The sequence below is a fragment of the Magnolia sinica genome, chromosome 3 (assembly GCF_029962835.1).
Source record: "Magnolia sinica isolate HGM2019 chromosome 3, MsV1, whole genome shotgun sequence".
Classification (NCBI taxonomy): domain Eukaryota; kingdom Viridiplantae; phylum Streptophyta; class Magnoliopsida; order Magnoliales; family Magnoliaceae; genus Magnolia; species Magnolia sinica.
The window spans coordinates 9935847-9945890 of NC_080575.1; the positions used below are offsets into that span (position 1 = coordinate 9935847).

The following is a 10044-nucleotide window of genomic DNA, read 5'->3' on the forward strand; positions in this document are numbered from 1 at the left end:
AATTAATAAAATCATAGGTATAATAAATAAGACGTATATTAAAGTATAATAGAGTAATGTAATAACGAAAATATTAGCATATATCTACCCGACTGACCTGACCTACACGACTGAGCCCGCTTGGGTTGGGCTTGGGTTGAGAATTCCTAACCTGGGTTTGGATTTGGGTTGGGTTAGGTTAGGGTTGATGTATAGGAAACTTGGATTGGGCTAGGGTTGAGCACCAACCCACCCGACTTTCAGCCCTATCGAGAACTTCATCACAACTCTAGATATTTTTGAAACAGTGGGCCACACCATAGAAAACAATGGACAATCACCCAATGGCCTACATGATGGTTGGATCAACCTGTCGATGACATAAAAAGGACTTGTGGACCCCACACACACTACCACAGTAAGCTTATTCTACAATGATTTGTATAAGGCAACCCACCAAAACGGTTCAATGAGGATATTTTACATGCAATGGATGCTCCAAAATATTTCCGGATTCAGCCCCATGCAGCCACAATTCAGACAATCCGGAGTGGTTCATCAAGTGGAAGCCACCATGGTCGGCCAATGGTTTGAAAACCACCAGAACTGGTTATCTATAAATCCAACGGTGGTGGATGCCCAACTAATGGACTATTTGGATTGTGTGAACAAAACAGAACTCAGAGAACTTAACCCATCTATTTTCTTTTCTTTTCTTTTCTTATTTCCTTTCATTTCTTATTTTTCCCAATCCATATTTAAAACTACAGAATCTACAAAAAAATAAAAAATCAGTGCTCGCTCTCATCGTATATCTGAGCACTGTTATAGAGAGGAGAGTCCAATGGGTGGTCGCAAACTCAGGACTAGTGACTTACATTTCTATCTGAAGCCATTTGTAGAGCTGCGGGTTCTCATTAGTAAGGATGCATTCAGGCCAGGCAACTTCCATCCAGACCGTTCGGAGCTCAAAGGCCCGCTGCTGTACGGCTCCTTTGCCACATGGCTTCCATTTGAAGCTGCAGGATCAGGTGTGTTGATCATGTTTGACATTCCTTGCAGCTCCTGAAAGAGATTGGCCCACATCAGGAATGGCAACATGAGTTAAAAAAGAAAGAAAGAAAAAAAAAAAAAAAAAGGAAAAGGAATTACATGCCAGTGCGATTTCAGTTCTAACAAGTCAGACACGTGGTTCATTGAGAACCATTAGTTGCATCCCACCACAGGTGAATTTCCCAAAAATCTCACAGACTGGGAGATCTCTCAATGATGAATATTAGAACCTTTTCTCAGTTGAATGTGGAAACTGGTATTTCTCTTCTTAACCTTCGATCTGTGGGACCCAAATCTGAAGGTTAAGAATGTCATATCATGGAGCTGTATGAGGCATGATCAATCCAGTGGGACACAACAGACCAATGGTCCAGGTTACTGAATACTAAGCCATGGGCCAACTGAAAATGCATGAATTTATCCAGAAGGGGAAGAGAGAGCAGGGAAACCATGCTATCACCTTAAGCCCTGAAGCTGAGGTGGCTGTTTGCAAAGGTTGCAAAAACTGCATAAGGGAAACAGATCATTCAGTAGAAGTTAGTAGAAATAGGGAAATTGTACAATGCTTGCCCAAGTACCCACTTTTTCATTTGAACTAGCATATGGTACAGGCGGGGCTCATGTCAGCTTCAAATCGATCATACCAGGGCCCTACCTTTGGTGCGAATCAGACCAAAAGCATTTCTGTCAAACAATCCTATCCATCCAAACAACAAAACAATAGACTTCTTGTTGCACAGTGACTGTTGGCTTCTTCTCTTCATACTCTCAGAGATCGATCAGTGAGGGCATCAATTCTTTTATTAGTTCCCACTTCTATAGATAGTTCATTCTTAGGTACCGATAGTGAAGTTTTAAAAATTGGTATGACGAACCGTAGGTCTTCTATAGATAAAGCGGAGCACTTTTGCTCTTCTTCCAAACTAAAGCAGCTCTGTCTTCGGTCTGGCTGCAAAGTCTTCCAGATGGGCAGCTGGAGAGGGAACCATTCCTTCATGCACACTACCCAACGAAATTCTTTCTGATTCCACAAGCCCACCTAATGCCTTCCGACATTTGAATTGAGAAAGGGGTTCCGACGCATCCGAATGGACCCCTGTGACGTGTATACGAGACTGATTGGTAAATTATCAGATGGCTAGGATAGATTGTTAGGGTTAGCCAATGCTGCCCAAATCCCCCCCTATTAGGGTTGCTCGATCTATATGCCAAAAAAAAATTGAAAGGACTGGCATTTCCTCTAATGAAAATGGTTTGAGCTTTCTTTGGGGCGAAGATTTTACAAACCTTTGTTGTTTGATTGGAAGCAGATGGTGATGGTGATTCCAATGCTGGCACAGTCGGCAGTAAAGACCCAGTCTATTACAGCATAAAAGAGAAATGAGTAAGATCATTAAGAGCAGAGAGTAACTGCAAAACAGAGAGATTGTAGAGATGCATCAGACACTGGAGATGTACCTTGGACGTCGGTCTGATTCGTGGAAGTTCAAGAGCTGGACTGAAAGAACTGGATGGCAATGTCTAGAAATTTGAGAGAAGCATTAGAAAACCTGACTAGAAGAGCTATTGTGGTTACACAGAGTTCCCTATAATATGACCATTCATTGTAGACATGTCCAGAGAGTTCTCATTTAAAGCAATCCACGGACGAGCATTCTCTCTTCCCAACAAGCTGATCATGTGGGGCCCACCTATTGGTGACCCAAATCATTCATATGGCGAGCCCTTCCGAGAACCCAAAAATATATCCTAATGGATGATATCCTTCAAATATGGACCAAAAATTGTAAGCCATATTCATAGAATATCTAGGATCATCTGATAGGGTAGATACGAGGCATATTCCATCCCATGATGAGGTCCACTAAATCAATGGCTTAGGTCATTGAAGGTAGTCACTATCAAACAAAATATATATATATTTTTTTTGTTTGTTTTAATCAAGCATCATATCATGACTCAGTTTAATATTACAAGCTGAAGCCAAAGCAGGCTACATTTCAAGCTCATGTTGCTAGATATATGAATGAAACAACTTAGTGTAGGATAAAGTTGGTTTGCCTGAATGCTCTCTGTATTTGTGCCTTGATCAAAATTCTGAGCAAACTCACAAAGGCGATAAAGTCCTTCATTTGTAACATCCTGAAAAAAGATTTTCAGAAACCAATCCCATCACTATGAAAGGCCAGGGAATACAACAAATAAGCATTATCCGAATGGAAGTGAGATGCCCAAGAATCTCCCAAATTAGCGTCCAGGGTGTTGATCTAATGGGACCCACCACGGACAGGAGACAGATCTCCCGGACTGAAAGATCCAGATTGTTAGACCAGGCAATTTTTGGGGTGTCCCCTATCCATTGGGGGCCATCAGGTTAACTGTCTAGCTCACTGGCTCACTGAACCACAGGCCCCGCATACATTCACTGTCTAATGGCCCCATAATTCCTCTTTTATGTTATATAGTTAAACGAAATCTGACCTGTTTCCGTTCTATTCGACCAATTCTCGTCTCCTGAGACAGCACAAAGCTTAAAATCAGTCTTTGTTTCTTTTTATTAATTTTATTTTTCAGACAGTCCTATGTACTATAACTCGATGAAAAGCCTCTACATTTGTATCTAAGATGCAGAATGAAGGCACGTCACCAGAGATTGGACCACATGATGAACAGATTGGACATCCACACTGAACCCACTCAGATCTTCTCGTAGCAGAGCAACCTATGAAAGAAAGGCTCTATCATCATGAGCTTCTGCAAATAACTCAAAGCCCCACCAAGTCTTGATTTTATCACAAAGCTAATCAATCCAACCTCATCTCTGGTATCATCTGTAAGCTTTTTACACTCATCTAAGTTCTTATCTACATGCTCAATTCTTGAAGATAAATATTTCTTTGCAGCCTGCAAAGTGCAAACAGCAAAAAGAAGATTAGTTTTATGAGGTGAGATGCACCCGTTCCATTGAAGGAGACAAAGGGAAGGGAATCATTATCATGAGAAAACAAATAAGAGCATCTAATGCGGTCTTGCGTAGTATTACAAAATTTATAAAGAAATGTCAAAGTCAATAAAAAGGCCTTCTGATTTAGCATATGGATGTGGATAAGAACCGAAAGTGCAAGAAACTTCAATCTCTGCCAGATGATTGTGGATAATAAGAAATTGAGCAAACTGGCAACTCCATCCCTAATTCCAAGTGAGGTTAAAAGGGGACGCGTCACGTGTGATTTCCACAGATACATTAGGAGTTTTTTTTTTGTTTTTTTTTATTTTTTTAGTGACATAGCTGGGGGGGGAGGTTGGAGGTACTCCAGAAGCTCGTTGACTATCATTTTGAGGGATGCGCAAAAGAGCTCCCTTATTTGTTAACGGGATGATGTTCCATGATTCACTTCCATTGAGAAGTACCTCGACAATTAATCAATATCTCCTCCTCATATGTGCTACGGGAATTATATGATCCTCCACCAGAGGATATTTCTGACCTGGAATATTCCCTTCAGAAGAAATTTAAAGGATGAAGAGATGGAGGACTTCCAATTGCTTCTCAGCAAATTAAGTCAACATCTCCCCATCAACTGCAGACTCCAGATCCTGGGAATGGGACCTGTCTGGCAAATTAACAGCTCAATCTTTCTGGCAAATTAACGGCATAATCTTTCTAGCAAATTAACGGTGTAATCTTTCTTCCATCACTCATCAAATGATCCCAAAGTCAATTCTGGAAAGCCCCTATGGAAAATGTCATCCACCCAAGAGTGGATGCCTTTATGTGGCTGGCTATCAAACAGAAACTCACAGTTGATCAGTTGCAGGGCAGAGGTATGTTTCTCCCCAGTAGATGCTCCATGTAAAAGGAGGAGAACAATCCCCATTTGCTCATTAATTGTCAGATAGCATCATCAGCTTGGAGTTCTTTACCAGCCGAGTCTAAGATGGCCTGGCTTTCATGTGCTTCTTTGGAGCAGCTTCTTAGTTGGAACAACAGCCCTTTTAGCGGCAAAGATGAGAGCCAATGGAGCATGGTGCCATTCACAACTGGGCCTAGCCCAGGGATTGGGCCTTAAACTTGACCCAAAGGCCAAGCCTGGGCTTGAAATCTAGGGCTAATCTATGGGTCAGGCTCGCTTAGGGCAAATGCTGAATGACCCAGCCCATTGGCCTGGTCCAATCATCAAATGGGTCATTGTTACAAGAATGAACGATTAGAAGGCACCGTCCCATTCAATGTACATGTGTACTATAAAAGCACTTTTGGTTCCGGGGTCCTGTTTCTACAATGAAGACGATGAACCGATGGGAGGAATTGCATATGGAAGGGATACTACAAAAACTTTCTTAAAAATTCTGGCTATTTCAAACATTCGATCATGTCACTCTTTTCCTTACAAGGCTGACCCTAGCCCAGCCTGGCTCAAGCTTGGGCTGAGGACTTTCTAGCTCAATTAGGGCCAAGGCATAAGGAAGTAGGAATGGGCCAGGTACAACTCCAGCCTGGCCCATTATCACCCCTACTAAAGCATGACCCCACTTGTACAAACTAAAAACAGAGGATACAGTGCACACCCCTTGGCCGTAGATGATGCAATTCTACCAGTTAGAGAGTCCCATGTGCATGCCTTAAATACATAGAAAGTTAAAGTTGACTTTTCACACATGCACGCACGCATGTGCACAAACCCACACACCCTCACCCATGCACCCACCTACACCACACAGTAGCAGATAATAAATTTTTGTTCTGTTAGGATTTTATTCATTAAAGAGCAACCGCCTATCATGTAACCCAGTGAAAGTAACATTTGCAAATATATAACACTGGGAAACTAGTTTGTAGATTTAGAAACTAGAAGAAAGACAAATGGTTCCAAATATGAGCATTATCTTACTTGACAAAGAAAACTGAGTGAATCTATGAGGAATGAAATGAAATACTTGCCGATAAAGATGAATGAACTTGCTCGAGCTGTTTAGCTACGGTTGTACGAGCATCAGATAAGCTCCTGCATGTCGCAAACAACATCTCAGAAAGCTTCCAACCCTGGAAAATGTTCAGACAAACCATGGTCGCAGCATTAGCCAACCAAATGAAACGGTATGAGAGAGAGAGAGAGAGAGAGAGAGAGAGAGAGAGAGAGAGAGAGAGAGAGAGAGAGAGAGAGCACAACAAGGCGAATGAATTTCTATCAAAACAAACACAACATCTAATCTCATTGCTATAATTGCAAACCAAAAATCCCACCAGACTGGGAAGATTTCTTATACAGGTGTCTCATTTAGTTTGTGTATTGTCTCACCCCTTTAAGCTTCAACAATCACAAAGTCCAAACATCCACGAGAAAAAAGTAGTTATGCTTAGAAAATCCACTCAATCATACCTGTAAAAGGCTAATTAGGCACCAGCACCATAAGAGCAATCTAATGATGGCCAAGTCATGTTGAAATTAATAATTGCGCACGCACCATTAATTGGACTAGGGGGTAAAGTATGTATGATGCACGTGGAGGGAGAGAGTAAAATGAAGAGAGAACATCGACAACCCGACCAACCTAACCCAAACTCGGGTTGGGTCGGTCGGGTTTGGGTTAACCTGAACCCAAGTTGCAGCCCCAGTGAAGACTTCAATGTCATATCACTATCACAGTACTGATATACCAGCACCCATGCTTTGACACATCATCTGCCCTCTCATCTCATCCACATTGTCCTAGTTACCCCAATCCATGATACCCAGAGACTTCAAAATAGTAAAACATTTTCATATCATATCATGTCTGATTCGACTTGCTTGCAAAGAACATACGATATTCACATGCCACATCCATGGGTATGCAGACCATATCTGAGTTTCACGGATCACCCAACCGAGAAATTTGCTGGCAAACATCACTCACTGCATTTCATTAGCTGATTCACAGGATACTTCATTATTACCATGTATGGTTATGTTTAAAGAGGCTTCATTATTATTATTAGTTATATTTATGATATCAAGCTTCTTCTTCATCATCATCTGAGCCTTACCCAACTAATCAGGGTCGGCTACATGAATTCTTTCCCGCCATAACTTCAGTAAGACCATAGGCCCTTAAGTCTTTTCTTACTATCTCCACCCACATCATTTTAGGCCTTCTCCTTGCCCTTTTAGAGCCTTCAATTTGTACCAACTCACTCCTAAGTGGCACGATTCTTGGTCTCCAACTCTCCATTGCACATGACCAAACCATTCAAGTCTACTTCCCTCATCTTGTTACCTATTGGTGTTGCTCCTAAATTCCCTCAAATGCATTCATTGCTAATTCTATCCATCCTGGTTTTTTTTGCTGAGGATGATCCATCCTTGTCTTGCTACTCATCCATCTCAACATACTCATTTCAGCTACACTCATCCTATGGACATGTTGTTACTTAAATTGCCCAATATTCTGTCCCATAAAGTAAGGCTGGTCTTATAGCCATCCTATAAAATTTCCCTTTCAGTTTGAATGGTACAAGATGATCACATATCAAGCTTCTGAACATTAATTGATCCAGGGCTTAACTGCATAAACTTGCAAGGATTGCGTCACAACGGTTATAGAAACTGAGGCCTCTTAAGTATCAGTTGTCGTTGTCGTCCCATCATCATAGTTATCTACAGGACATTTTCTTTCCATGCTGCACACACCATCACATGTACACTATCTTGCCAAGGTTGTATTGTCACATGCTACAGAGGCATCACTGTGTGCGTGTCTCTGTGTCCATGTCTGTTTTTGTGTCCCCCGCCGGGGGTTAGGAGGGTGTGCGTACTACTAGTCGTGCTTACTCTCTCTTGTCTCCCCTCTTGCTTCGCCAACAAGAATGAAAACATAAAGACTCCTAGGTGGTTAGATGCATACATTCAATTACAAAACACATGATACACCAGAATCTTGCTATGGTCTGCAAAAATACCACTCAATCCAGTCTTGAATTGTTTTTTCTTTTTCTTTTTCTTTTTTCCTTTTTTTTTTGCCTTTTTTCTTCTTTTTTTTGTTTTTGGATAGATGAAGCTTTGTTAGGGCCAAAGGCCAGAGAAAATAAAACAGAAACAAAACCAAACAAAAACAGAAGAAAACAAAAGCAAAAGAAATAAAAGAATGCTAACTATATACACAAACCCAAACGAAACAGCCCCAAGAAACACTCATCAGACAGCCCAGTCCGCTAAATAACCAAAAAAACAAAAAAAAGAAATGAGAAACCAAATCACCCAAAGAATTGTCAACAAGGCCAGCTGTAAAAGTTGTTATAAATGAAGTAATTTACATCTTTCTTTTTTACCCTTTTTAGGTTTCAGGGCCAAGCCACAGAGACTGTCATCCAGAGGACTCAAGCAAGGGTCTTCCGTCTAGAGAGGGCATGCGCTTACCAACTCAACTAGCATGCTGGAGCATGATAATCTGTAAAATGAATGCATGCATCCAAAAGTACATGCTTCCTTCTAAATGAAATATAACCTCTCTTTCACAAGAAACTAAGCCAGGTATGCAAGACATGTAACTCTTTGAAGCATATGTAGTAAAGTCTGACAAGCAAGTTTACATGATCTTTATGGTCATTTTGGGCACCCAACAAAGTAGCTTCAGTTTCCAAATCCCGTGCTTGTGTGATTCAAGGGGAAGGAGGATTTGCCTTTTCTGGACCTGATCAAAATGGTGAGATGCCCAAACATATGAATTTAAACAGAATCTGGAAAAGGCAGATAACTCGATCCCCTCAAGACCTAGAGGTGATTCCAAGTGCACCCTTGGGATATGATAATGCCATTCAGGAATTGAGTAGCTGTTGACCAGTTAGAAATCTATAACAGCTGAAATTAGTAATTTATGCCAATTTTAAGCAATTGAAATGCCATTATAGACACATACATTTAACGAACGGCATATCTCTGCAAAATAAAACGAAGAAATAAGGATCTCCTTCCACCATATGTAACCATACCCAACAACTCCAACAACAACAACGGGCACACCATAACCTGTAGCACCTAGTAAACAAGAAGGATATTGATTACAAAATGTTTTGAAGCCGCCAGCATTTATCACAAAATTGAAGTTGCCAAAATGTACTAAACATGATGGGTAACACATGATAGATGCATTTCCATCAGCTTCATCAAAATGAAATTAAAGATCAAGGTTTGTAGGTGTGACGTGCAGGGACGATAAGCATTAGTCTAAATCTTTAGGCTAGTCCAAAAATCATGCAAAACAAGGTCTAAGAAATCAATCTATAGACATCATGGTGACGAACGTCTTGTTGGACCTAGACCAGTGGGGCCCACTGGTGAGCAATCACTAGTGGGTACGTACCATGCTTCTTCTGGCCTTTTCCTTTTCTGTTATATTTCAAATTCAACTTTGAATTTGATTTATGATAGGAGATAGGGATAAGATCGGATGATATGGTCTCATCCAAACTCTCATGCCTTCCTATAAAATGGATGAGACTCTCTCTCGTTAAAATCATCATATACGAAATACCAAGAGTATACAGAGAGAGATATAGTGTGCATAGTAGTCTGTCCATTTTGGCTTGTCCTTGGGACGATCTAATCCATATATCGCGATCCGGGGCCACTTATACTGTAGGATCAGAGGTGTGAATAGATCCATCTGCTCCAGTAGTAGATAGGTGGGCCGTTGGAGCGTCAATCTTCTGCTTTGTAAGGGTTCCAAAATTCGTGTAGACCGTTAGATCTTGAGGGCTCACCTTCCGTGCTTCCCTACACGTCTCTTTTCTAATTTCTTGCTAAGATGACATGTGAAAGATTTGCAAGTTGAACAAAGATGGTAATACAACATTGTTTCACGAAAAAAGAAGAAGAAGAAGAAGAAAGAAGTACATGCAACGAGATCCCCAACCTGTTCTACTAGCAGTAATGACTGTAACCGTTCTGGATGATGCCAGCAGTTGCAGCTCCTGGCGTAGGCTATTGACCTGTAAAACAATCATATTGTCTATCATCATATGTGGCCCTCAAA

General features: G+C 41.1%; 1 long non-coding RNA gene across 2 annotated transcripts; it reads right to left on the bottom strand.

Moving 5' to 3' along the window:
- Window positions 1–472: 472 nt before the first annotated feature.
- Window positions 473–6135, bottom strand: LOC131241421 (uncharacterized). Of its 2 annotated transcripts, XR_009169023.1 has the most exons (4): window positions 5971–6135; window positions 2491–3936; window positions 2320–2391; window positions 473–1044 (listed from the first exon to the last, which is right to left on the bottom strand). It is a non-coding gene; the product is annotated as an uncharacterized LOC131241421 (long non-coding RNA). The 2 variants fall into 2 exon arrangements; XR_009169022.1 differs by lacking the exon at window positions 5971–6135 and having other exon boundaries at window positions 2491–4097.
- Between the last annotated feature and the right edge of the window lie 3909 nt (window positions 6136–10044).